Source organism: Amblyomma americanum, chromosome 4, assembly GCF_052857255.1.
Source record: "Amblyomma americanum isolate KBUSLIRL-KWMA chromosome 4, ASM5285725v1, whole genome shotgun sequence".
Classification (NCBI taxonomy): domain Eukaryota; kingdom Metazoa; phylum Arthropoda; class Arachnida; order Ixodida; family Ixodidae; genus Amblyomma; species Amblyomma americanum.
This window is the reverse complement of record NC_135500.1, coordinates 64,473,138-64,500,152: the sequence shown is the minus strand read 5'-3', so window position 1 is coordinate 64,500,152 and position 27,015 is coordinate 64,473,138. Positions and strand designations below refer to the sequence as shown.

At 48.4% G+C, this 27,015-nt stretch overlaps 1 pseudogene; it reads right to left on the bottom strand.

Annotated features, from left to right (window-relative positions):
* Positions 1–17: 17 nt before the first annotated feature.
* Positions 18–21,639, bottom strand: LOC144129534 (coiled-coil domain-containing protein 102A-like; annotated as a pseudogene).
* Positions 21,640–27,015: the final 5,376 nt, after the last annotated feature.

Sequence of the window (27,015 nt, the reverse complement as noted above, 5' to 3'; positions counted from 1 at the left end):
CGGTACTTCGTTACGCTTTATAGCATGACACGCTTGACATGCGTCCTGCGCAGCATATGGTGTGTCAAATCGTTTTCATCGTCCTCGCTGCCAGTCCAGCGAAGATCACTGGTATGTTGCGCCGGGGGACGCTTTGGGACGTTCTGGACTCCATCTTTGGTTAAGGTACACTCATGATAATGATGACTTGTTGAGGAAGATTGGGCCTTGCACTGTTGGCAGTGCTGCCTTTCCTGCGGGGACGCTCGCTGAATCTTCTCCCGGTCCAGTGCTAATTTCTCTCTCTCCAGACGCTTCCGGCGAACCCATTCAGCAGAATTCTCCCCTTACAACTGCACTATTCGAGCCCAATTAGTTCAGTCATTCTCTTGGATACACAACTGCGGCCACTCGTTTCATCTTCAAAGTCACTAAGGATACGTTCCAGGTCATCTTGATGTTCTGTTCTTACTTGACTGAGTTCTTTGAGAGTGTCCTGGCGAGATTTACGAAGCTCAATATATTTTGCTTGGATTTGTGCAAGGCCTCTAGTTTGTCTCTCAATTTGTTTGGTCACTTGGCTCTAGCTTGATTGTTTCATCCAAGCGGAACTGCATCAGTGAGGCCTGCTGGTCAGCAGGTTCAGATTCAAGCTGACGTGAGAGGTTACTGCTTGCCTCCTGGTCAGGTTGGTCATGCTGAGCATGGGATGATGCATCACTAGGTGATACCAGCAACTCTAACACCATGCTGGAAGCTCCACTCTCAGAATTCCGCAGATCAAACTCTCGGCGTAGCTGGTCTAGCTCAGCCTCTAGTCCGTGCTTTTCCCGCTTGAGAGCTGCAGGCTTCTTTGTTGCCACAGCTACAGGGGCTCTCAGCAGAGGAGCTTGCCCTCGTGCCTTGTTGCGTTCGGTGAGCACCTTGTTCCACTTGTCACACCAGATATCTGTGCAGCCTGGCCATCAACGCATAGCATTTTCTATCTGAGCTGCTAAAACACGTGAAGCTTGCAGCAGGACGCATGACGACGATCCGACTTGGAAAAAACACAAGCGTCGACGACTTTTGGGGAGTTGCCATGAAGGACAGTCGACGACGGTCGTACCACTCACCTGTACTGGCTGGCCGGTCACTGTGATCAGGTCTCTGATGGGATTGCCCGATCTCTACTGTTTTGGCAGTCAGTCCTCTCTAAGACGTCGATTTCAATTGCCAGAAACGCCAGAGGAAACTAGGCATAGGTAAAAACAAGATGTATGCATTAAGAGACAAGCAGGACAATGTCATTAGCAATATGGATACGATAGTTAACGCAGCCGAAGAGTTCTACACAGACCTGTACAGTAGCCAATGTAATCAGAGCGTTAATGAGAAAGACAGCAGTACACAGCAATGCGTCATCCCGCCAGTAACGAAAGATGAAGTAAAGAAAGCCTTAGAAGCAATGAAAAGGGGAAAAACAGCTGGGGAGGATCAGGTAACAGCAGATCTGTTGAAGGATGGAGGGGACATCGTGCTTGAAAAACTAGCCACCCTGTATACGCAATGCCTTATGACCTCGACTGTACCAGAAGCTTGAAAGAATGCACACATTATCTCAATTCATAAGAAGGGAGACAGCAAGGACTTGAAAAATCACAGGCCGATCAGCTTACTATCCGTTGCCTACAAAGTATTTATTAAGGTAATTGCTAATAGAGTCAGAGCAACGTTAGACTTTAATCAACCAAATGATCAGGAAGGCTTTCGTAAAGGATATTCCACAATAGATCATATTCACACTATCAATCAGGTGATAGAGAAGTGCGCAGAATATAACCAACCTCTATATATAGCTTTCATTGATTACGAGAAAGCATTCGACTCAGTGGAAACCTCAGCAGTCATACAGGCATTGCGTAATCAGGGGGTAGAAGGGTAGAAGAGCCTTATGTCAAAATACTTGAATATATATATATAGCAACTGCGCAGCTACTATAGTCATCCATAAAGTCAGCAATAAAGTTCCAATAAGGAAGGGCGTCAGGCAAGGAGACAAGATCTCGCCAATGCTGTTCACCGCATGTTTACAGAAGGTATTTCGAGGCCTGAATTGGGAACAGTTGGGAATAAGGATAAATGGAGAACACCTAAATAAACTGCGAATCGCTGAGGACATTGCCTTGCTTAGTCACTCAGGAGGTGAACTGCAAATCATGATCAATGAGTTAGACGGGCAGAGCAGATCGATGGGTCTAAAAATTAACACGCAGAAAACCAAGGTAATGTTCAACAGCTTAGCAAGGGAACAACAGTTCACAATTGGCAGCGAGAGCCTAGGAGTTGTGACGGAATACGTCTACTTAGGGCAGGTAGTGACAGCTGATCCGGATTATGAGAGGGAGATAACTAGAAGGATAAGAATGGGGTGGAGCGCATATGGCAAATTCTCGCAGATCATGAGTGGCAGTTTACCAATTTCCCTCAAGAGGAAACTGTATAACAGCTTTATCTTACCGGTACTCACCTACGCGGCAGAAACGTGGAGGCTAACGAAAAGAGCTTAAGTTAAGGACCACGCAGCGAGCCATGGAAAGAAAAATGATAGGTGTAACGTTAAGAGATCGGAGGCGGGCAGAGTGGGTGAGGGAACAAACACCGGTTAATGACATCCTAGTCGAAATCAAGAGAAAGAAATGGGCTTGGGCAGGGCATGTAATGCGAAGGCAAGATAACCGCTGGTCCTTAAGGGTAACGGAGTGGATACCAAGAGAAAGTAAGCTTAGCAGGGGGCGGCAGAAGGTTAGGTGGGTGGGTGAGATTAAGAAGTTTGCAGGCAAAGGGTGGATGCAGCTGGCAAAGGACAGGGTTAATTGGAGAGACATGGGAGAGGCCTTTGCCCTGCAGTGGGTGTAGTAAGGCTGATGATGATGAAACGCCAGCGAGCGACCCAGCTCGGACGCTCACGGTGCGCTGTCTTGGCCATCAGTTGCTGCGCCAGCTGCACGTGATCGATGGTGCTGAAGGACCATGGCACGCAGTAGCATCCGGAAAAGAATGTCACAGAGCATCGCGAGAAATACTGTCTAGCGCACACCCAAAAGTTCTGGCCCTCTGCTGTTGGTCAATACTTGGTCGTGTAGCTTGCGGAGTGCCTTTGTGTCGGTCGGCAAACGAAGGGGCAGCAACATGCGAAGCCTGGAGAAATACTCCCGCTCCAAATGTGTCTTGTCTCCGAAGCGTTTCTTCAGCATTTAAACTGCGTCCTCGTAACATGCTTCGGTTCTAGGAAGAGCCGCTATGGCTGAAGCAGCGTTGCCTTTCAGGAACTGTCGCAAATACTTTAACTTCTCTGTGGCAGTGAGACCAATGTTTCGCTGGATAATTTGCTCAAATTGTTCCAAGAACTCGCTCCAGCGGCTCAAGTAACCAGAGAAAGGAGTGATGGTCAGCTTCGGTAACTTAGCTCCGTGTCTTTCTGGAGATGCGGTGACAACGCGAGCACAGCTCCGGAAGGCGAGGTCACCATGGACGAAAGACGGTTCTGATGACTGAGAAGTTCGGTCAGGGTGTGCGTCGCGTGGTCTTTATACTCGATGACCGTCGCGTACTCGCCTTCATATGTTGCGTCATCGCAGATGTGCAGTTCGAGCTCGTCAATAATCATCACCTCGTCGTTGTTGGCCTTCAGGGGCTCGTTGAGGCACATAAGTTGCCTAAATGTCGGAGTATCGGAGGTCAGAAGAGCGCTTGTCTCGTTGATAAGTCGGGTGTTCTGCGGCCGTCGAGCCCTCCGCTTGGATTTCAGCGTTTCGTTTGGGAAGCCACGCTCTGAGCCCTCGGAAGGTTCAGGATCCGTTCCCGGTTCTGGCACCAGATGTTGAGGATGAGTCACTAGCAGGTACCCAAAGACAGGTCCCTTGAACGTCAGTTAAAAAAGGGACTTTACAGCGTGTGCGCTAACCCAAGATGGAGACCAGGACGTCCCAGCGCGTCCCCTGGCGCACCCTACCAGCGGTCTTCCTGTTCTTCGCTGGCTTGGCAGCGAAGACGATGAAAAATATTTTACATGGTGTTCGAGATTTTCGCCGAGACAATGGCGATGCTTTCTAAAGAACGCTTTGTCACTCATAATTCAGATGCAGCAGCGCCTACTTCATGTGCCTCTGTAATTTTCGGTCGTCTCGGTAGGAAGTGTTGGTTTCTCGAGGATTCCCCTTGAAAGTGGAGACATCGAGGTCTGTCACCGCGTTCGAACTACGGGGAATACAGAAGCGCCAAATATAGTGGTGCAGTTTGTTCGCAGATCAGTTCGTGACTGCTTTCTGGAGAAAGCTCGAAAGCTGAGGATAACGTCAGAGGACATTGAACTTGAACCCAAAACCCCCATCTTCGTTAATGAGCACTTGAGCCCTTCTATGAAAAAACTGTTCGGTGCGGCAAATGCAAAGAAAAAGGAGTTGAAATCGAAATATGCATGGACTCGGAATGGTAAAATATTTGTGCGCAGAACGTATACCTCAGCAGTGATGGCAATCACCAAGTTTGATGATTTGCGTCCAATTGTGTAGTTATACCTGCAGACACCTAAAATTTGTTTCTCGACATGGGTTATCAGCCATACGAAATTAAGCATATTGCCGCACTTAGTTTAGCCATCACGCTACCGGCTCCCCCGTGCGGTCTGTCTTCGACCTTTGTCGCGCGCTGGACTTCGTCCTCTTCTGCTCGGTGCTAGGCCCTGCCGGCTACGCTCTGCGCAGTGTGCTCGCCAGGTACTGTTCTGCCAGGGATTGAACGTCCTACCGGCGTCCGTGACATTTTTGGTGCAGCTGCTGGGTACGATCTATGTACGAAGAGGTCCCAGGAACCTCCAGCGCTCAGCCACACCCCCTGGACACGACACCTGTCCACAAGTCAAGCCGCCGCTTGAAAGGCTTAGCTCCCGAGTACAATCCCCTCGCCGCGCCATCCCGCAAGATGACCTCTACGGTGGCCAGCCAGACCTTCCAGCAAACTGTGAGTTCGCCACCGCTGCTTTTTCATTCGCCTCGTACGCCCGCGCCGTTTCATGGTGACAAGTTTGAAGATGTGGAGGACTGGTTGGACGGGTATGACATGGTCTCTGAATTTAATCTGTGGGACGAGGACCGCAAGCTTCGGAACGTCTACTTTGCCCTCCAGGACGCCGCCAAGACGTGGTTCGAAAACTACGAGTCCGCCATCCATACCTGGCAAGACTTCCGGCGCCAGTTGCTGGATACGTTCAGCAGCCAAACGAGAGCGTGGCGATGTTCGTGGAGGACATGACCCGGCTTTTCAACCGCGCTGATCCTTCGATGTCGGAAGCCAAGAAGGTGCGCCATTTGATGCGGGGCGTCAAGGAGCAATTGTTCGCTGGGCTCGTGCGCGATCCTCCGGCTACAGTCGCCGATTTTGCAAAGGAGGCGGCAGGCATAGAGTGCGCCCTGCAGCAGCGGTTTGCGCACTACGGCCGTTCCTCAAACATCACTGCTGTGGAGTGCCACATGCCGAGGCCCGGGGATGAGAACACCTCCCTCCGAGAGCTCATCAGGAGCATCGTTCGCGAAGAGCTGCAGAAGCTTCGCTCTGTGGAGCAGCCTCCTAGTGTCACCGCCATCTCGGAGGCTGTCCGTGACGAGATACGTTGCACAGTGCAGCCCACTCCACCGCCGCCACCGCCAGCGCCCTATGTGATGACATACAGCGAGACGTTGCGAAGCCCTGCGCCACCACCGCCGGCGTTCTACTCTCCTGCCCCTACCGCGCCGTCCCACCGATTCCCGCATACGACAGCGCTGCCAGACGACCGCCCACCCGTCACGAAGGCAAACATGTGGCGAACGCCGAACAACAGGCCCCTGTGCTTCCATTGCGGCGAAGCAGGCCACATCCGTCGTCACTGCCCGTACCGCCGGATTGGCCTGCGCGGCTTTTCGCCCAACGCACCCCTGCCGCGATATGGTGAACGACCCCGCGAGATCGATCAGTACCTAGCGGCCAACGTCCCACCTGTACCCACTGCCCAACGTCAGTCCAGGTCACCGTCGCCTCGACGGTTTTCTTCACCAGTTCGCCAGTCCTACGTCCGGCAGTCCTCCAGCCCGCGCCGGGAAAACTGAGGACGGCGACCCCCGGAGGTAGGGCCGCCGTCACCGGACATAATGACGAACATCCTCCGCTCACCGACGTTAGCATGCGACCCGACCTCCGTCCCCACGCCGCGACGACCTTTCGACATCCAGAGACGCCTTCTTCGCTTGACGCCTCAATTGGACAATCTGAACGACCCTTAAGTCCGACGACTTTTCGACGAACGGAGACGCCTCCGCTTGACGCCCCAACCCGACCGCGAGAACGATCCCCTAGTCCGACCTCCCTCACACAGCGTTTTTCTGACGGTGATCAAGCTTCGGCTGAAATCTCGGTCATCGTTTATGGCCGCCGCGTGACTGCTCTCGTAGATACCGGCGCCGATTTCTCCGTCATGAGTCGTGGTCTGACGCTTGTCCTGAGGAAAGTACTGACGCCTTGGCCTGGAACACACATCCGGACAGCTGGAGGCCATCTGGTGACACCGCTTGGCGTCTGCACCGCTAGAATGGAGATCCGCAGTGTCACCTTCACTGCCTGCTTCGCTGTGTTGGCTCATTGCTCGAAGGACCTCATCCTCGGGTTAGATTTTCTTCGTGAACACGGTGCGATAATCAACCTCCGCGATTTTGTCGTGACGTTCTCACCTCATTGTGCCATAGCCGACAGCAGCGAGCCCGACAGGCCTGTTTTTCGCATGTTTGATGACAATGTCACGCTACCACCACGCTCCAGTTTGTTTATTACGGTGGAATGCTCCAACCCACGCACTCCTCACGGGGTTGCGGAAGGTAACCTGTCGTTACTGCTGAGTCAACAAGTCTGCGTTGCGCGGGATGTTACTTCTCTCCGCGGGCTGCGAACGCAGCTTTTTGTTACGAACTTTAGCGCCGAATACCGCCACTTGCCGCAAGCAACCGCCATAGCCTATTTCGATGAAATTAGTGACTCAGTCTCCCACTGCGCCTGCTCCCTCAACGATACCCATGCATCGACATCTGACGCCCCCGTTATGACTGACGTGAACCCCGACCTAACCGCCGATCAGAAACACCGCCTCCACATGATCCTCGTCTCTTTTCGTGACTGCTTTGCGACCACTTCTAAAGTTCGACAAACATCGGTCGCTAAACACCGCATTGTAGTGGATGAAGGCGAGAGGCCTATACAACACCACCCCTATCGAGTGTCTGCGAAAGAACGGGAGGTGATTCGGAGGCAGGTTGAGGAAATGCTCCGCGACGAGGTTATCCAGCCGTCAACAAGCCCGTGGGCTTCGCCCGTTGTGCTGGTCGCCAAGAAGGATGGCACTCTCCGATTCTGCGTCGGCTATCGTCGCCTCAACAAGATTACTAAAAAGGACGTTTATCCGTTGCCCCGAATTGATGACTCGTTCGATCGCCTGCGTCATGCCCGATACTTTTCCTCTCTTGATCTACGCAGTGGGTACTGGCAGATCGAAGTCGATGAACGTGACCGCGAAAAGACCGCGTTCATAACGCCTGACGGTTTGTACGAGTTCAAGGTGCTCCCCTTTGGCCTGTGTACCGCTCCTGCCACCTTTCAAAGAATGATGGACACTGTCCTGGTTGGCCTCAAATGGCAGTCGTGTCTCGTCTATCGTGATGATGTGGTTATTTTCGCTGCGACCTACGAAGAACATCTCAAACGCTTGAGTGCAGTATTGACGGCCATCCGATCAGCCGGTCTATCTCTAAAACCCTATAAATGCCACTTCGCGTACCAACGGCTTAAGTTTTTGGGCCATGTTGTGACACCTGAGGGTGTCAGCCCCGACCCCGACAAGACGGCTGCTGTAGCTGCGTTCCCGACTCCCACTGATAAGCGAGCTGTGCGCCGGTTTCTTGGCCTCTGCGCATATTACCGACGCTTCGTGCAAGACTTCTCCAGGCTGGCTGAGCCTCTCACACGGCTGACAAAAGACGATCAGCCTTTCGTCTGGGCACAGGAACAGCAGGACGCCTTCGAAAAGCTCCGCAAACGCCTACAAACAACGCCCATTCTTGCCCATTTTGACGAGGAGGCGGATACAGAACTTCACACCGATGCCAGCAACATTGGCCTCGGTGCAGTCCTCGTCCAGTGGCAAGATGGTGTTGAGCGTGTGATTGCTTACGGCAGCCGCACGATGTCTCGGTCCGAGGCCAATTACTCAACCACTGAAAAGGAGTGCCTAGCTGTTGTGTGGGCGATAACGAAGTTCCGGCCCTACTTGTATGGTCGCCCGTTTCGGGTCGTGAGTGACCACCACTCACTGTGCTGGCTCGCGAATCTTAAAGACCCCTCGGGCCGGCTAGCTCGTTGGAGCCTTCGCTTGCAAGAATTTGATGTAACAGTTGTCTACAAGTCGGGCAACAAACACAGCGATGCAGACTGCTTGTCCCGTGCTCCTATCCCGTCCAGCTCTGATGACCTCGAAGATGACCCCCTCTTTATTGGTGCTCTGACCACGTCCGACCTCGCTCAACACCAGAGGGACGACACGGAATTGCGGCCACTCATCGATTATCTTGAGGGTACCGCCTCGTTACCGCCTCGTTTATTCGCGCGTGGCTTGTCGTCGTTTTGCTTGCGAGATGGCGTCCTCTACACACGAAATTACGCCCCGACGGACTCTGGTTACCTGCTCGTGGTTCCAACGGCGCTCCGCACTGACGTTTTGCAGGCATGCCACGACGAGCTTCCTTCCGGCCACCTCGGGTTTTCTCGAACGATGGCACGAGTTCGTCACCGTTATTACTGGCCCAGGCTTTCTGCGACTGTCAAGCGTTATGTACGTACTTGCCGCGAGTGTCAACGTCGGAAGAAACCACCTTTCAAGCCGGCTGGCTTGCTCCAACCCATTGCTCCGCCGAGAATTCCTTTCCACCAAGTCGGCATGGACTTACTGGGCCCATTTCCCACGTCATCATTGGGTAACCGGTATATTGTGGTTGCCACCGACTACCTCACCCGGTATTGTGAGACGAAAGCCCTTCCCCGCGCCACTGCTGCTGAAATTGCTGACTTTTTCATCATCAGCATAGTCCTCCGCCATGGCGCCCCTTATGTTGTTTTAACTGACCGAGGCACAGCGTTCACGTCCACGCTTACTCAGGAAGTTATGCGGCTCAGTGGCACAAGTCATCGTAAGACCTCAGCTTACCATCCTCAAACCAACGGCCTAACCGAGCGCCTCAATAAGACTATCGCTGATATGATTTCTATGTACGTCGACGACGACCATAAGAACTGGGACGAAATCCTTCCGTACGTCACGTTTGCCTACAATTCTGCCCTTCAAGAGACGACGGGGTTCACGCCATTTCGTTTGGTACACGGTCGTGAAGTCGTGACTATGTTGGACACGATGTTGTTGCCCGATATTGCCCGCTCATCCGTTGCCGAAGCTGATGCATTCGTTCGCCATGCAGAGGCTGCCCGCCGGCTGGCTCGGCAACGAACCTGCGTGCGGTCAGAAGTCGATGCTCACCGCTATAACCTCCGTCACCGCGAAGTCATTTTCCAGCCTGGCGATCAAGTATGGGTTTGGAGCCCCATCCGTCTGCGCGGTCGCTCCGAGAAGCTTTTGCGCCGTTACTTCGGCCCCTACGAGGTACTCCGCCAACTCAGCGACGTTACGTATGAAGTGCGCCCGCAAGGGAGTGCTCGTTCTTCCAGACGCCCGCCAGCATCCGAAATTGTGCACGTCGCAAGACTCAAGCCATACCATGCCCGCTAGGACAACTCTCACCACGTTCGGTGCCTGGGATTCTGTTAACACCAACACGTGGCTCCCCCTCACTGTCAGGCATCGAGTCGATGCCTTTCCAGAGGGGAGGGGCAATGCCGCACTTAGTTTAGCCATCACGCTACCGGCTCCCCCGTGCGGTCGGTCTGTCTTCGACCTTTGTCGCGCGCTGGACTTCGTCCTCTTCTGCTCGGTGCTAGGCCCTGCCGGCTACGCTCTGCGCAGTGTGCTCGCCAGGTACTGTTCTGCCAGGGATTGAACGTCCTACCGGCGTCCGTGACAATATAGTGAAACCAAAAAAATCTGTTTTGTCAGCTTTTCATTTAAACGTCCGATCCTTAACAAACAAAGAAGATGAATTAGCTGTTCTACTCGATACTTTCGGAGTGTCACTAACAGCGATCATGTTAACTGAAACCTGGTACACACCAACATCAATTGTTTTTTACCGTCCTGGTTATCAGTGCTTCTATCAAAACCGCGAAGATAAAAGGGGTGGCGGTGTCGCGCTTCTGCTTAGAGAAACATTATCGTGCGAAATAGTCGTAGAATACACGACGACAACTGCTGATTACGAAGTGCTCACTCTACGAAGTTCTAACAAACTTTTCTGTGTTATTTACAGGCCACCATCTGGTGCCATTAATCACTTCTTTGAATTTCTGGAAACGATTTTTAGCTACGCAACTGATCAGTCTATAGATATGGTTCTAGGTGGCGATATTAACATAAATATGCTTTCATTGAGTCAATCCCAAAAAGAACTCCAGTATTTAATTGTTGCTAATGGTTTTTTTAGCGTAATAACAAAGCCGACACGAGTGACTTTAGAAAGTCAATCATTATTAGATGTATTCATTACAAATGTTGACAGTAATTTAGTAACTGCAGACGTAGTATATACCGACATTAGTGATCATCTTGGAATCGTCATGACTGCTGATAAAGCTGTACATGTTAATTACAAAAGGCAAATAATTTAACACAATCTATAACGAAAAAACATCTGGAATCCTTTTTTGCTGCGATTAGCCAACAGACCTGGAACCACGTTTTTGAGGAAGATAGTAGTGATACCGCTTACCTTAACTTCATCACTACATTCAAGTCTATATATGATGCACATTTTCCGCTAAGAAAGACAACCATGTCATCAAAAGCACGGAAACCCTGGATAACGTCCGACTTGCTCCAAATTATCAAGCATAAGAACCGATTGTACGCACAGTTTGTACAATCGAAAGATGAAGAGTTGCTTTGGCAATTCAAAAATTACAGAAATAATTTAACATCAAAACTAAGAATGGCTCGAGACGCCTATTTCACAAATGTATTTTGGAGCCCTGAAGAACAGCGATCGGATGTAATCTGGCGAAAACTGAATTGCTTATTGCAACAAAATACCCGTGATACTTCCGAAAACTTTCAGCATGAAGGTAAACGAATATATGGGACCTGTTTAGCTGATGCTTTCAACAACTTCTTTATCTTACAGGCATCTCAGAGTCAGGTAGAGTGCAGCCAAAATTACATAGAATTCATGAAGGGAAGCAGCTGTCCATCATCCCTTTTCGTTGCGCCCACGAACTACACAGAAGTTTTCTCGTGCATAAGTAATATTAAAAATAGCAAGTCAGTAGATGCAACTGGTCTCCAAATAGCACCCATTAAACATGTTCTTCACCTAATATGTCCCGCTGTTACTCACATTTACATTCTCATATTATCCACCGCTGTATTTCCAAAGGCACTGCAAATGGCTCGAGTGATACCGATTTTTAAAAGCGGCGACAAGAATTTGATTCGTAACTATCGTCCAATTTCTATACTGCCAGTGTTCTCGAAGGGTATAGAAAAATTAATGCATGGTAGGGTACTATCTTTCTTTGAAAAACATAACCTGCTCCTTGACTTTCAGCACGGGTTTCGAAAGAATCGATCCACTGAAACAGCATCACTGACTCAAAAAGAAATCATTATAGATATGTTTCAAAATAAGGAAATAGGTGCAGGCATATATATAGATTTTACTAAGGCTTTTGACTTGATAAACCACAGAATTTTACTACATAAACTGGCAAGCTATGGTGTCCGAAGAAAAGCTCACGATCTTATGAAATCGTACTTGTCGAACAGAACACAATATGTTGACTTTAAAAATTCGTTGTCCTCAATACAAAATATTTATGCAGGAGTCCCCCAAGGAAGTATACTGGGACGGCGCTTGTTTTTAATCTATATAAATGATATTGTGCAATGTGTAACTGATGGAAAGATTGTATCCTACGCTGATGACACTTCGGTGTTCATAACCGGGAGATCAGAAAGTGACATTGAAGAGAAAGCAACCAAAACACTGAGTGCATTAAATACATGGGCAAAATCAAATTGTTTGAAGATTAATTCTAAAAAGACAAAAATAATATTGTACTTTCCAAAAGGAAAGATAATTTCTAGGCCGTTGAACGTGCTCTTAAGCTCTGATATTGTTGAAATTGTAGATTCTGTTAAAATCCTTGGCGTTATATTCTCAAAGCATTTGACTTGAAATGATCATGTTGACTATATCAGATCAAAAGTGTCTTTAGCTGTCGGTGTCATGTTGCGGCTACGCGGTACTCTTCCTGTCAAAGTTAGGCTATTGCTAACAACTCATTAGGTCTTTCTCTTTTACAATATTGTTGTACCGTTTGGGGCACTACGGGTGTCACAAATTTATCCAAGCTTCACCTTCTTCAAAAAAGAGCAGTAAGATGCATTGCTGGTGTTCCTTATTGTTCCCCCACACATGACTTGTTTTTAAAATACGAAATCCTGCCAATCTATAGCTTAAACAATTATAGACTTTTAATGATATATAAACGCTCTTCACAAAGTGATGAACATTATATTAGTTATCTGGCAAAACTTGAGAAAAACACGCATATCCTGCAGACTAGACATAAAGAAATTTGGTTAGTGCCGACGCCTAGGGCATATTATACCGAGCAGTCTCTTTCTTATACTGTTCTAGTAATATTAAATAAATTGAACAAAGAATTGTTTGACCCCTTTCAGCATTCAAGTGATGTTATTAAGCGATTTTTTCTTAGCAAGATTACGTAATATTGCACTCAGTTTAAACCTATACCTGTTATTATTATTTTTTCGTTTCCCCGTGACCAGTTATTTGTTTTTCTAATACCTATGTTTGTGCTGCAATGCATAGCGCTGCTTTTTTACAAAGTGTTTTGTTATTTTGTTTCAGTGTTTATTTGGAAAATTGAAAATCTCTGCCTGTGTACTGTACTGCCAAGTTGATAAAGGGGGCAGGACCTCTGTCAAGCTTACGAGCTTTTAGTCCTGTCTCCTTCTCTGTCCAAGAGAAAATAAAGGCAATGAAAAAAAAGAAAACGTGACATCAGTGACAAAATAAAGTAGAGAAAAAGATGTAAATGTAAAAGCAATCGAAGCGATAAAAACAAGTGACTTCCGTTGGTGCAATTCTATTTGTCGGCCTAAAGTATTCTTGCCCCAGCCTGCACCCAAGAGACTCAGCCTGTAATGTCACCATTAAAACTTGGGTCCTTTGAAGGCCACGCAAGGGGCTGCCGAAGAAAGGGTACCACATCTGTAAGGTTACGAGCTGTAACCTATATGCGAAAATAGAAGTGTTCAACGAAGCAGTATTGAAAATTTCTGAGATCTTTCAAGTGTGAGGTGTACACCACAGGAATGGAGAGCAGTAAGCAGCAACAGGAGTGAGTTATGAGGCTCCTCTCACCTATGAGGTAGATAAGGGCAATCAGCATTGCGCGCAGCCGATGCTCAGCTGGCATTACTAATGCGAAATCATTAGATGGCTCAGTTCAAGGTCATCTGTCCGCAGATCTGTGTACCGCAAATTGTACTGATTATAAATAATCAAAAAGAAATAAAATTGGTGCCTAGGTGAATACTGAACCCAGAACACCGGCGTGCGAGACAGGGACGCTGCAACTCCGCCACGACGTTTCGACCTTTGAAGGTGATTAAAGGAGCGTACGAGAGTACGTCGCGTGAATGCACAGCTCTTAAAAATGTATCTTGGAAGTATGTACTGAGGCCTACATGAGCAATTATGAGCATGTTAATTACATATGTTCCAATCAAGCGAGTACCTAATTTCCTCCGTTTCTGGTCAATTTCCTCTGTGGTTGGATGCATGGGCGGATGGACGGACGGAAGGGCGGATGGATGGATGGATGGATGGATGGATGGATGGATGGATGGATGGATGGATGGATGGATGGATGGATGGATGGATGGATGGATGGATGGATGGATGGATGGATGGATGGATGGATGGATGGATGGATGGATGGATGGATGGACGGACGGACGGACGGACGGACGGACGGACGGACGGACGGACGGACGGACGGACGGACGGACGGACGGACGGACGGACGGACGGACGGACAGACGGACGAACGGACGGATGGATGGATGGATGGATGGATGGATGGATGGATGCTGAACCCTTTGAATCAGATTTGGTGTCCACATTTCTCGTGTACAGGTACCTGGAAACGTTCGTAGCCCACTGCTTTTCCCCCATTTTTCTTAATCGCTCCTCAAATGCTATCTTACTACAAGCTTCTCTGCTCTCGAACGACGTTCATCCCATACCAACCTGTAACCCCTGATTAGGCGTTTTGCCATGCGCTCCCAAAGCTAGCCTCTCCACGCCGCGTTGTTTGAGTTCTAACCTTGCTTGAAGATCTGGTCTCATGCACAGTACCGCATTGCCGAATGTCAGACTAAGAACCATCACCCCTTTCCAGATCCCTCTTACCACTTCGTACCACTGTAATTCCACAGTGCCCTGTTTTTCATGACAGCTACATTGCTACTATCTTTTTTTATTATTTGGCGTGCAATTTTAGCGCCATCAGGCGGCACTCACTGAAAACCCCCTTCGCAATGTACGGCGCTGGCCCAGCAGATGGCGCACGTGGCGAACCGCACATGGGATGGATGGAAGGTAGGAGCGTCCCCTTTGAAAAGGTGTGATGGCGGTTGCCACCATGCTTAGCTTTTTTGCTTTATTTTTGTTTAACAGTGTTATAAATTGTTAAAATTCGCCATTTTTTTAAATACGTCTTCCTGCGCTTTTAACCTTATGTCACCTCTTTTTTGTTTGAGCCACCAATCTTCCAATCGCTTTTTGCTAATTTTCACCGCAGATTTATTTACATGGTCATTGTTATCTCTAAACCCAGGGCACCATGAAGAGTGACTATGCGTGCATCGACATCGGGATGGATACCATCACATTTTAGTGTGAGGTGTTCTATTGTTTCTACAGATTTACCACACAAAGCACATGCGTCATCTTCTTCGTTAAATTTCTTTTTGTAGCTGCGCGTTCTAAGACACCCTAACCTAGGTTCAAAGAGTAGGGCACTGCCTCTTGAGTTCTCATAAAAAGCTTCTTCCCTGATCAGCCTTTTCCAGTATCGATAGAGTTCTACATTATGCTTCTTTTACATTGAATTTATCCAATTTTTGCCTTGCGCGTTTTTAACCTCATTTGATGCTCTTTCTTTCTGCGTCCTCTTCTTTGACATACTTACTGGTTAGCTTTATAGTTATTTTCCGCCAATTTGAGTCAACGCTCTTTCTGTAGAGGTATTTAAATACCTTAGCTGCCCACCTATTATTGTCGAATTTCCTCAGGCGTTCTTCGTATAGTATTTTACTCTGAGCTTCCCGTGCTTCGAACGATGCTGAGCCGATATCCCCCTACACTGCCTCGCTTATTGTTTTCCCATGGGCACCTAGTGCTAATCTTCCAACAACTCTCTGATTTAGTTCTAATCTCAACTGAACATCTGGCCTTAAGCACAGAACCGCGTTCCCGAAAGTAAGTCCCGGCACCATTATTCCTTTCCAAATACATCTCAGTACTTCATACCTGTTGTACCCCCACAATGCCCTATGTTACGTTTTCCCGGCAACTGTTCGCCCTTTTGCCATGAGAGACCGTCCGTGCTTCTCCGTGTACATCTGCCTTTCGTTTACCCATACCACGAGGTATTTGGGGGGTCGCCGTTGTCCTTAGGCCAATGGGAGTTAGGCACCGCAAGACGTCAGTTGAATCGTTACTAATCACTAACACCTGACTTAGTTGGGTGGTAAAACAAAAACCTAGAGCATCTGCTTCGTTCCCGCAATGCAATTAACCAGAGTTTGCAAATCTTCCTGGATATACTGCTAACTCTACAATAACGTCCGCATACATTAAACCCGGAGTCGTTGCGCAACAACCTTTCCGCCTAATCTATACGACAGATTATAACCTAGGTTGCTTCCTTGCAGCCTTCTTTCCATATTTATCAAATAAAGCATGAACAGCAGAGGTAATAGAGGACAACCTTGCCTTAATCCTTTGTGCACCTCGACAGTTGTCGAATACTCTTGTTTCCTTCCCATGTTATTTTAACTTTATTTTCTCGATATATTTCCTGTAGAAAATCAATTACCTCATGGCCGATAACTTCATCTTTTAATGTGTTCCACACGAGTTCCCTGTTCACGTTGTCGTATGCACCGCTTATGTCCAAGAAGGCTAAATACAGAGGTCTGTTTTCCGCCTTAGCTATTTCTATGCACTGGGTGAGCACGAACAGGCAATCATCTAAGCGCCTACCACTTCTGAATCCGTTCTGAAGTTCTCCGAGTATTCTATTACTTTCCACCCATGACTGCATTTTTATTTTCACCGCCTGCACCGCCAGCCTGTATGTAACTGATGTTATCGTAATCTATCGGAAGGATTTTATGTTCATCTTATCGCCTTTCTCTTCATAAATCAAATTCAATTTTACTCTGTTTCCAGCTGTGCGGAATATGCTTATTTGTTATGACTGCCTTCAATGATTTTATCAGCGTTTCCTTGCCTCTTGGGCAGAATTCATTAATTTGTTTGATTGGAATTTCGTCTATCCTTGCGGCCGTGCATTTTGGAATATTTACTTCCGCTTTTTTCTAGTTAAGACTGGTCAGTTCTAAGCTGTTTCCTATTGTTCTGTCGTGTGTTGCTGCCTCATTTGGGGCGATCACCCTATCGTCTTTCCTAAATGACTCAGCTATAACTGATGCAATGTAGTTCACAGCGTCAGCTCTAACATTTTCCCTCGGCAATGTCAATCTGTTCCTGCTTTCTTTGATTCGCTTTAACCAGGCAGCTTATATGGTTCCAAAATTTTCTTGACCCCCTTTTAGTTGCATCGCGAACTTCAGCCAGCCAGCGATCAGAGGACTGCTTTATTTTAGCTTGGACGAGGACCTGCACTTGGTGTTTGGTGCCTCGATGCGCGCGCCCCCCTCCGTCGCTCCGTGAAGGGTGGGGACATCCTTTGAAAGGGCACGGCGGGTCTCGAGGGGAGCGCGCGCTCTTTCATGCGGCCTTCGCATTCGCCGCGGAAGCAATGCGAGTTTTTCTCCGGAAGTTACGTCGCCCGCCGCCGCTAGAGGCGGCACGACCCTACCGCTGGCTCCACGCCTGCATCTGCTGCGGCGGGTGGCTTTTGCCTGGTTTCGCGCTGCAGCCCGCTAGTTCATGGTGAGCGCAGCACCGAAATCAAAGAAAACAAAATGCAGGTGCTTAAGCTGCGTACCTTCAACACAGTCCACATGTGCATAGATTCATCATCACAAACTTGGCTCGATGAAAACATTTAAAATGAGGAATCACTATCCCATTCCTCAGAATTATGTCCAGCATTTGTAGTTTTAAATCCAGGAGGAAATACTCTGCTCACTTTAACTCGTATGTGTCACGGTCCGTGATTAAATGAGAAGTTAATGTTAAGGGAAGAGAATGAAAACTCAGAGAACGAAAGTTTTGTGCTCGTCCCATAGAAATGTAGTATATCACGGAAAAAATTGTCTACAACGCGTGAGCCGTAAATCCGATAGCGCCGAAGCTGACGATACTTCTAGAGTTGAAAGTAAGACTCATGAACACTAATTTTGACCTGCCAAATAAATTGATTCATATATATATATATATATATATATATATATATATATATATATATATATATATATATATATATATATATATATATATATATATATATATATATATATATATATATATGTATATATATATATATATATATATATATGTATATATATATATATATATATATATATATATATATATATATATATATATATATATATATATATATATATATATATATATATATGATGGACGGTCCACCGTCTGAAACCGTTGGTGAATAAACCTAGATAATCGAACCAGTTGTGACCTTTTCACTGTGCAAGTTTTCACTGACCCGTTGAGCAACCCTGACTGCTTCCACTATATATATATATATATATGAGAAAGGGCAGGCTATGTCCAAAACGTCGACTCAAAATAAATCTATGGCTAAATGAAGCGTCTTCAACCTTGAATATATATATATATATATATATATATATATATATATATATATATATATATATATATATATATATATATATATATATATATATATATATATATATATATATATATATATATAAACTTATGAAGGAAGCCAACAGTCACCGAAACCAAGGTGCATAGGGGAATGTGTATTTTTTTATGTGTTGTGCTTAACAGTGGGATAATAATACTTGGATTAATCTATCGCTTAAAGAAAATTACTTACAAAGAAGCAGAAAAAACAACCATGCCGCCGGTAGGATCCGAACCCACAACCTCCGAATATCGCGTCCGGTGCTCTACCAACTGAGCTACGGCGACGGCTGTCCAATCTGTCGCTCTCGTGGGTATTTATGTTCATTGGGTGTAAGCGAACCTTAAGAGTGTTCACCAGGGCCACCCTCGTCCAAGTGGCGGACGTAGCATTTCCTGTAATACCAGCATAAGTTTGTCAAAAACGAGCCCCTCATTTCCTTTATATATATATATATATATATATATATATATATATATATATATATATATATATATATATATATATATATATATATATATATATATATATATATATATATATATATATATATATATATATATAGAAAGATCAACGTATTTGGTTGCTAGAGGCAAAATGCAAAGTTGAGAACGCTTCATTTAGCGATAGATTTATTTTGAGTCGACGTTTCGGACAGAGCCTGTCCTTTCTCAAGTCTTCAGAAAGACTTACCTTGTCTGATAATATATATATATATATATATATATATATATATATATATATATATATATATATATATATATATATATATATATATATATATATATATATATATATATATATATAACGAACCTCTCATTTCTCTTACCTTGTCTGATAATATATATATATGTATATATATAGTACTTATTGTATATAATTACGGCGATATCGCTTTTCGCACCTCCTTATTGTACTTTTGCCTACATATACGCCACAACTTCCTTAAACGAGAGGCATTCATCGATGGCTCAAAAGAATACGAACTACTAATGTGCGTGCAAGTGTCAAGAAGCATTGTAATGCATTGTTTTCTGCTCGAAGACAATGGCACGCAGCATTTCCGCTTTTGTTTGTCAAACGAGAGACCCCCAGATTTCTCTGGAATGAGTGTAGCCGCGCGCAAGCCTCTCTTCATTTTCAAAGTTGTTGTAGGCCCATTAGGGGTCTAAGGTTCCAAGTTCCTTGTTACCTTTAAATTTTTCGAGGCCGAGAGCGACCGTCCTTCTGACGTTAGTTGACAGAGCACTCGTTTTATCGCTGCGCCGCCGAACTGCTTTCTGTCTGAGAACACGAGCTCACCCAGTAAACAGTTTTGGAATTGGGCGCAAGCTTTCTTGTAGTCATTCTGGCCTGACTAACGTTATCAGAACGTAACAGAAGCAACCAGTACAAGCTGCGTATGCTGCTATTGACATTGACGCGTACTGAGTATTGCAATTTCAGAAATTATGCACGTGCAATGAGTGACTTCAGGTACCATGAAGAGCGCAATTTTTTGTTGTCCACGTATATTCAACCTGTGGCGTGTCCTGAAGCTCACCAAAAAATGTTTGGTTCAAATATCTCAGTAAAAGATCTCAGATTATGCACTTGAATGTCCAATGCCCTCTATTTTCTTAAATTCGGGGACTGTTATTAACATGTAGGCAACGCAAATCTAATTTTTAGTTCCTCACATTGTAATCTAAGACAGCTGGTATAACGCGCATTGCTGTGATGTTTAGTGGAGCTCCGTTAGGTTGCTTGCAGAAAACTTTTCGGGTGCTACTTCGTTTCCTGAATGACGTGAGGTAAGGTCATGCTCTCTGGAGGTTTATCGAAAGCGATGACGAGGCTACAGAAATGCAGGAGAATGACGCAAAGCTTGTAGTCATCGCCTTTCAGATAAGTCTGTTCGCTCGTGAAGGCCGATTTTATGGAGACAGAGCTAACTTCCGACCTAACTTTGCTTTTCTGGCAGTTCGTGCTTGCAGTAACTGGAAACAACTGATTTATTTTTTGCGTTGCATCGGGTGGGACGGGCGGTCCTTAGATGCCGCCAAACTTCAAAATGACTTTCCAAGAGGAGATCTTGAATGTCGCGTGCGTGCAAAGTGCTCTGCTCCTGCGGCCAGAGTTGGGTTCCGTCTATACCCATTCCTTTCGGGAATGACATGATGTGTTTCCCTGGGGTGCACCATGAATGCTTAATGCCGCTGTTGTGTAAAATTAAAGCAGCTGTGCTTGAAATTTCAGGAGCTATATTTATAAGCTGCAAAATCATTTACTCCTTGAAACTTGCCATTCATGTTTTACACGTCGCATATCATTCATTCGCTCATTAAGGCCTGCCGGAAGACGAACTACAGGCTGATAGCCTCGCTTTTTAGCCAAATATAAGGGTAGGACGAGTTGACACCTGTGCTGGAAGCATACATTCGAGCGTACACAGTCATGTTAAAGGAGAGCGCGCCAACGCTCATCCATTCTTTCAAATTTCTGCCGTGGCAAAGGGGCTGGCTATGCGGTCTTTGCGTTAAGATGTAAAATATAAAGGCTTAACGGTTACCACTGACGCGGGCCGTAATGGGACAGCGCGCGCTTTCTCATTCCACGCGAACGGCGGCCGCAGCAGCGGAGCGGTGGGGCAGTGAGGACCCCACCGAGGTGTGGTGGGAGGTGGAAACAGATCCCATTGCGAAGGCCGTAAGAAGAAAGCGCGCGCTCCCCTCGAGACCAGGAGTGGAAACTGTCATTGCCGCCAATGACGGCAAGAGAGTACGCCATACTTGCGCCCGCTCCCTGCCCCGCTTGCGTCGTTGCACGTGCGGCAGCCTGTTTCCCGTCAATTGCATTTTTTCTTGTCCTCAAGGAGGGGAAGAAACGCCATGGTGCGTGCCTGCGTGCTCAAAACATCCTTAAATGCCAGTTTTGTAGCGAGAGCTACACTACTGTAGCCGCTTCGCCTCTTCAGCATGGTCGCACTTTCGCCCTGGTTGCACCTCGGGCTTGGTCGCACCATCCGGCAACTTCAACTCGCACGTGCGACTCCAAATGTCTCCTGTGCGGTGGCTTTTACCTCACGTGGTCCAAAAAATCCAAAGTCCGGTTTGACCGCGCTGGCAACCCGAAATCCAACACCAACGCTACAACCGCCACAGACAATCCCGCCGGGTCTTCATCCACCGAGAGCACGGCTCGGCAGTCCCGGTCATCACGCAGCCGGCTTCGGACCAACTCAAGAACCGGTGTCAGGTCCGTCTCAAGCAAAAGCCAGCACAGGAGCCGGTCCGCCTCCTTCCCACCACTACCGGCACCAAAAGCCCAGCCCATGGATAAACAGGTGAGCTGGAAGCCGGGATCTCTCTCGCTCGCTAAATAGAATGAAGAGCTCAGAGTATACAACTCCGACAGCAGAGTTTAGAAATTGCAGAGCTCCGCCAACAGCCTACAAAGAATTCGGTCTCCCCCCCCCCCCCCCCGCAACCCAGTACAAACTATCACACCCAAGCAACTCACTCGTTCCCCAGCCTCCACCTCCTCCTCACGTGCTGCGTCACCTACTCGCAACCCCCCAGTTAAGCGCAAGGCGCAAGCTGAATATGACCTCCACAACTCGGTAGACACAGCTGCGCTCACTCAGCTAACCTCGATAATTCAAAGCCTCGAACAAAACATGAACGCCCTGCGCACTGATACTGCAGAATGGCTGGCAAACATTGCAGGCCGGATGACTGCCCTCGAGCGACGCCAAGGCGCACATGAACAATCTACGGCTCAAATCCAGCCCCACATACAAGGAACATTCATCACCCAGAAAAATAGTCCAAATCTCATAGACCCGTCAGTCGCCCCCCGACATGGCTGCACAACGTAGCTACATTCGAGTGTGGCAGTGGAATTTGTCACGGATCTCTCCGGAGAACACTCGGATCGAAAGAATGGACTAGGCGTCAGGTGTATCCACACAGACGCACATTTAATACACCCTACGTGACACACACACTAGCACACAAAACTAACCTAGCTAACACAAAACCCAAAGACTATAAATACACACGACCCGGGAACACTGCTACCAGCGTCTACTACTAGCGTTCTACTGTTCGTGGTCGGCGTTCGTGCTCACGGTTGGTTCGGTGCGGATGCGGCGTTGTATGGATCCAGCAGCCGGCGTCGAGGCGGCGTTCGTGCTTGAGCTGGCGCCGCTGGCAGCGTCGCTGGCTGCGTCGTATAAGCTCCCAGCCCGTGGAGGTGATGCCATTGTTGTTGGCGTTGGGGGCACCACCCGGATGGCTGACAACAGCGCTGGAGACACCCCTGGCCGTAGCAGGTGGTAGCGTCCTCCGTTGACTCCCCGGAACTGGCTCAGGCACGACAGGAAGTCCACGATGCGAAGCCGTAGAACGCGAGCTCACCGGAGCAGTAGCCGGCGTCGCTCTCTTCGAGCCAAAGCGTCCCTGACCCGCCGGAGCCTACGCTTCTCTGATCTTCCCCCCGTTCCTCGCTCTCCCTCGCCTTTTTATGGCATTGGCGTTAGTCCACGTAAGCCTTGTCGTCGTCTTCTCCTTCTTCTCTTCTCCACCAATCATGTCTCACCACGTCACCGAATGCTTCTTCTTCTTTATTCTTCGGTTAACCCACGTCGTCTTCTTCACACCTCTTTCCTTCATAATTTTTTTAGACTCTATTATATGTTACAGAATTGCAGGAGCTTCCGAGCGAAGCGTTACAACCTGCAACTTCACCTCCAAAACCTCTTAGCAGACGAGACACCTGCCCTTATAGGATTGCAAGAAACTCTCTGTAATGTCAAGCTTCGAAACTACACAGTTCATGAGTCAACCAGCGCTGCCACGAACGCGAGTAGCGACACTGGTTCACCGTAACTTTACCGCAATTGAGCACGCTTCAGAGCTTGAAGACATAGACGGCCTCCTAGTAGAACACTTACCCCGCGCATGCAAGGGCAGCAGCTTCTACATACTAAACATATATAGCCCGCCAAAAGGCCCTCCGGCACCTCTCATTGCAGCAATGCGCAAGGCACTCACGATCAGTGTGGACCGCCCCGTTCTAATAATTGGTGACTTTAACGCCAACCACACCAGTTGGGGCTACCGTAAAAACTGTCGCAAAGGAACCTCGGTTTCGACTTTCATTCAAAATGAAGGCTTATCCCTGCTCAACGACATACACCAACCCACAAGGATCGGAACAAGTATTCAACAAAACACTAGCCGGGACCTAACCTTCTCAAAACACCTCTCCAACAGTGCTTGGAAAAACACGCTGCACTCGTTCGGTAGTAATCACTATATACTCAGCACCGATCTCAACCTCACAACCTTAGCCCCGGTTAGAAAACCACGTCTGGAGGTGGTAGACTGGGACAAGTTTCGTCAAATCCGAAGAGACGTCTCAGACACCATCACAGATCTGGACACCTGGACACAAACCGTCGAAAAGGATATGGCTGGGGCCACATTCACAATCCCTGGCACTACAAATGCAGACGGCAGATAGTCGCTTACGACATCTTTGGGAAGCGCATGCCATCCTTCAAAAAAGGTGGCTCGCTCACAAACACAATCGCCCACTCAAGCGGCGCATAGCCGCGCTCGTAAAGGAGATTGAAGCACATGCAAGCCAACTGGCACACCAGCAATGGCGCCAGCTGTGCCATCGTGTCAGCGGCAACATCGACCTCGAAGACACGTGGACATTTTTCCGTTGCTTGCTCGAACCAGGAGGCACAACAGCAACGCAAAGGAAAAATCTCAACCGCATTCTGCACAAGCTCACTCTACAGGACGACGTCTTGTTAGATGCTCTTAAAGCACAATACCTTACCACAACTCCACCTACCCCGTTCCCTACTTACACCGGCGGCCCTAATCCTACACTAGATGAGGACATTTTCACATGGGAAGTTAAAGCCGCCGTGCAGGGCCCTGTTACCACCGGCCGACCTCTCCGCCTTTCTTTCATTAAAATTCCCTTTCTTCTACGCACCACTTCGGCCCCGGGGCAGACTAAATCAACAACAAGGTGCTCAGGAATCTGGATGACTGCTCCATACAGGCTATAACAGACCTCTTCAACCGATACTGGCAAGATGGAGCGCTACCAGCCCAATTTACGCACGCCGCATAAACTTTTTTATTCCGAAATCAGGCAAACCTCTAGATCAAAAAACCTACGCCCAATCTCCCTCACATCCTGTCTAGGCAAACTGTTCAAACATGTGGTCCTGGAACGCCTACAGAACCATATGAACGATCACGACCTACTCCCGCACATAGTGATTGGCTTTCGCAGTCATCTGTACGTCCACACAGGACGTTATGCTTCAGATTTCGGAAGAGGCCCTCCACCCCTGAAATGCAAAACGCACGCGAGCAATACTAGTTATGGACCTAACCAAAGCCTTTGACAACGTCAACCACTCCGCCATCCTAGAAGCGCTCTCGGCACGAAGAACCGACCCGCGCACCTTCAAATACATTTCAGCTTTCCTAAGACACCGCACAGCAGAAATCTGCTTTGGATCTCTCTCCTCCCCAACCTTCGCACTCGGCAGTAGAGGCACCCCGCAAGGGTCAGTTTTCTCGCCGCTGCTCTTCAACATAACTCTCATTCCCGTGGCCAAGGCGTTAAACGCCGTACCTAATCTCTCGGACTCCTTCTATGCCGACGACATTACACTTCGGACCACCACAGTAAATGCCGGAGCCTTATAAGAAAGATTGCAGGCCGGTGCCGACCTGGTGGCAGCGCATGCTGCAACCGTCGGCATGGCCTGCTCCGCTACCCCATCCAAGTTACTCATTCTTCGACCCCCTAGATGTAGGACGGACCTAGGGCCCCGCCTCCAATACAGCTCACGTTGGACGGCACCCCCCTCCCAGAAGCGGAAAAGACCCGAATCCTAGGCTTCCTACTCCAGAGCAACGGCAAGAGCACGGCCACGATAACCAAACTCACAAACAGCATCCATCAGACCATGCGGCTCATACGACGAATTGCCAACCGACATAGGGGCATGAGAGAACATGATGCGTCGCCTAGTTCAAGCATTCGTCATCAGCCGCATAGTGTACTCTCTCCCATATCTCTTCCTCACAAGAGCAGAAGACAAAATTAACACCCTGATTCGCCAGGCATACAAGACCGCACTCAACGTCCCTCGACACACCTCCAACGAACGGCTCTTACTCATGGGCATACATAACACACTAGCCGAGATAACAGAAGCTCACCGGACGGCACAACTTGAACGTCTCTCCTCCACCCCTACTGGCCGCAGCATCATTAAGAACCTAGGTCTTAACCCAACCAACACTCTCCAACCTACATACCCCACCCCCGGGGCCACCCAAAAGCTCCTAACAGAGCATCCACTTCCAAAAAACATGTACCCAGTCCACCACCAAGCTCGATGCACAACAAGAGCCCAGGCACTACACAAACATAATAACCAACACACAGAGGCTGTCTACGTAGATGCCGTGGCATATACACCACTCAGCCGGCCATTGCGATTTGCGCAATCACCTCAATCTTTCACCTCTAGAAGCTGTATTGGTCCTAACACACACCGCGCTAGAAGCCGAAGAAGCTGCAATTGCCCTTGCGATCTCCCCCACCACTGCCACTCTCGTATTTAGCGACTCAAAAACCGCGATCAGAAACTCTGCAAAAGGGCGGACGCATGCCGTCGCCCATAAAATTCTCAACTCCTCTCAGCCCCCACTGGGCCCACTCAACTCATATGGGTCCCCGCGCATGCGGGCCATCCAGGCAACGAAGCCGCCCATGACACCGCTCGAGTATACGTCAACCGAGCAGAGCAAGCCGTCGTGCCAGGGAGCGCCCGTGACCGAATGGTCACATACAACGAAATTTCACTTCACTACAGCGACCAACGACTCCACTATCATACGCCTCACAAATCACTCACTAAAGTAGAGCAGGTGACGCGGCACCAGCTACAATATCGCACTTTTCTCACCCCCGCCCTTTTAGCACTAATGCATTCAGGGCTGTTCTCTCCAGAGTGCACCCTATGCGGAGCCTCAATAGCTTACTTTCATCACATACTATACATATGCTCTGAGTTCCAGCCGCCATAAGAGTGGCAACTCACTGAACTCGAGCGATGGGAGGCCGCGGTGTCCAGCTCCGACCCAGATGTCCAAAAGCAGCTGGTGGGCTGGGCTTCGGAAGTCGCCGGACGTCACCGACTGCCGACCACTTCACGAGACCAACATCCAACCCAAGATTAATTTAAGATATGGCACAATGTTTATAAAAAGCTTATCACCACCACCACCGCTCGGCGCGCCATCTGGCATGACGTCACTCCGCCGGTGCGCTCGTCGTGGAGCAGACGCCGCTCGCCTCGCCAGTTGTGCGCATGCGTAGTATACGAAGAGGGGCTGTCGCAGTGTGTATATAGATACGGTTCGGCGTAGCGGGAGGCGAGACGCAGCGTTTGTTCGGCGTCGCGTCAGCGTCTCGTCTACCGGCGTCGTAGCTCGGAGCGCGCAGGAGAAGGCGACCAAACACATGAGGGCATACGAACTGGCGTCTCCACACGAGGGCGGGGAGACATCGTGGGTAAAACCCCCTCAATTATCCCCGGTCCGTAGCTAATCGTCCCATTCAGCGGCGAACGGAGCCTTATGCGGGGGCAAGGGGGACAAT